This window comes from Meleagris gallopavo, chromosome 6 (genome assembly GCF_000146605.3).
Source record: "Meleagris gallopavo isolate NT-WF06-2002-E0010 breed Aviagen turkey brand Nicholas breeding stock chromosome 6, Turkey_5.1, whole genome shotgun sequence".
NCBI classification, from domain to species: Eukaryota; Metazoa; Chordata; class Aves; order Galliformes; family Phasianidae; genus Meleagris; species Meleagris gallopavo.
In genome coordinates this window covers 29,461,158-29,464,053 of record NC_015016.2, presented here as the reverse complement: position 1 = coordinate 29,464,053, position 2,896 = coordinate 29,461,158, and positions in this window count along the sequence as shown.

The following is a 2,896-nucleotide window of genomic DNA, read 5'->3' as shown; positions in this document are numbered from 1 at the left end:
AAAAAAAAAGAGGATGAATTTTTTCAGAGTATGTTTCCATAAGCCCCTGGGCTTTTCTAGCAGCTCACTGCCACCCAAGGAGTCCGGCTCTTGCTTTTCCTGTGCTCCAAGAACCTCCTTGCAAGTATCTTTTCTGCAAGCACTTCTGTGACCACATAGCTCTGTCCTCCCTCTTGCTCTAGTACTGCTGCTCAGAGCAACCAGGGAAGAGAAATCACAAGAACGCCACGAAGCAGAGCTATTTTTCAGTTTCTCTTGCTTCTAGGAGCTGTGGTTCCTACTGATCCTCCTGAGACAGCCAGTCATCTTCTCTTGGTCTGAAGGCCTCTTATGACTATAGGCAGGGCTGAAGATTGGGCATAGGCCAGCAAAGGCACGAAAACAAAGCAGAGATAAAGCATTGGTTTGGAGTGGTTAGTCATCCCTGGCAACACCCTTGCACAAGTAGTTGAGATCAACCCAACTGGCTCCTCTGTCTCCAGACTCCAAAAGGGTTGCAAGGAGGAGCTAGGTTTATAGAGAGACAACACTTGCAGATCCAAAAATGTTCATTTAGTAGAAATGAAGTCCTGTTAACAAATGGGCAGCTTTCTTTTTTAAGAACAGTTAGTTAAAAGGATAAAAAAAACATCAAGAAGTGCAAGCTTCAAGAGACTGTAAGTAATGTCACTTCTGGCTGTCAGATGCCGTAAGTGTGTGTAATAAGAGCTGAAGGGGAAGAATAACAAACAGTGCTTTTTGAATAAAAAAACCCCGTCTTTTCAGCACTGAAAAGAGAATCAAGTACTTTTGCATTTAAGAGGAGTTATTTTTCTGTGTGCCTGGTTGAAAGGAAGACTGAATGAGAACGATGAGCTTCTGTTAGCTTAGTGAGGTGGAGAACAATTGTGAAGAAGCGGAAAGTTGAAAGTATACGATATTGCAAACAATACAAAAGATGATTTCTCTAACAAGAGATAGCAAAGCCAACTCAACAATGTTTCCTAGAAATATAGTTGCCATAATTCCTTGAGCTCCATTCAGTTTCGCATTGCATTGTTTGCAGAAGTTATATGTGAAGACTTATCAATTATTTTAAAGTAATTCTTAACATTACATTTTTGTCAAGTGCTTCTTTGCTTTACTCAAGCTCAAACATACTCTCCAAAGTAGCCCAGGCTTAGAATAACGAAGAGGTGTGATTAATGAGAGGTAATAGACATTGTTGTCTCAAGCTGTGATGCCAGCACAGTTACTGACACAGGTTCTGATTTGCCTCAGAAGTAAAAATTTTGTTCAGAGTCAAAAGGAGCGTACAGCTTTCTTGTGGCTTCCAATTGCAACCAGTCCATACCGGTTAGGCAAAACGCAATAACCAAAGTCATAGCCATTTACAGTAATTGGCTTGAGTTGGGAATTCGGGGCTGATGGGAGGTGAAAGATGAGGAAGTGCTCAGGGGGGAAAGAGGCACAGAACTGTGGTGATCTTGCCCTGGGAAACTCCCTCTGGTGCAAACTTGGCAGAGGTTTCTTTAATAACCACAATTTACCCTTCTGCTCTCCGTCTTTTCCTCAGCAAGGTGATCTTTCCAGTTTTCATAGTCACAGTTCTGTATTGGTTACAGCTGCAAGGAAAGGAAACCTATACCTGCCACTTGAAGTACCCAGATGCAGAACAGACATCTTGAGAGGACATGCTCTAACATTTCTGCCTATTTCCAAGTGAGAATGTTTATCTCTTGCAGTTCTGGAACTCCCAAGGCAGATGAGAAAAAGAAATTGAAGGCAATGAGATGAAGGAGTGATTATTCTCCTATAACCAGGTTTGTAACACATAAACACATACAAAACTATTTGGTATTTCCATGGTTACAGGAACCACGTGATCACAGATGAGAATAACTTATTTCCAACCAGATTTTGTAACAACATTGTCTCAACTGCTGAAGGAGTAATAAGCTGATGATAAAACATGAATCATTTAGTCTATATAAATACATGATTTTAGCATGAGTGCATTGTGGAAAACTATGTCACAAGCAGATGATGTATATATGAAAGATGATGGATAATTTCACTGCAAATATTTGTTCTTTTCCAGAAGCCATCTTATCTTTTTCTGTATTTTTCATGATTGTCAGCAGTGTAAACATTGTAAGAGTTTGTTCCAAAACTTAATGATAATCAGTGTCCTTAAACATGTCCCTTTGTATGCTATTTTACATTTGACAGTTTATCACATACAACTCATACATTTACCTCTGCATAACCTTCACTGTGTCTTATATCTTTTTTCCCATTTACTTAGGTAAGAAAAAGATAGTTTTTCTTTTTTTAAGGAGTGGGGCAGTTGTCACTGTTTCTATCTGAGCAGAGCTATAACACAATTAACAAAAGATATAAAGATAATGCTTTCTATCAGCCTCAGGTCTCGTACATATTCTTTACACAGCACAACAAATATATAAATCCAGTAAATTTAGATACTTAAACCTTTTATTACTATTATTTAATATGTGATAAATAATTAGTATGAGATCCTAAGTAATGTGTGGGAAGTTGATATACAAAGAGGTTGGCTATACGGCTGAGACAGATTTAAATTACAAACATACTTTTAAAACTTTTAGTAGCAATTGGATTCATTTATGTAGGAATGCAAAGAAATGAAGTTGTTGCATAAATGTAATCTGTCGTGTGAAATACTTTACAAATTTATTATGTTATCTTCAAAGATATATTGTTTTCTAGATTCAGTATTCTACACTTCACTGTAAAATTTTGGCAGACAGTCACCAGAAGTCACGTGTGTATCCCTTTTTTATTTATTTATTTTTTTTTGCTTAAAAATACTCTACTCAGTTTTGATGAGAAACTGAATTACGTTTGGAAGATAATCTACTTTAAAATAGATACG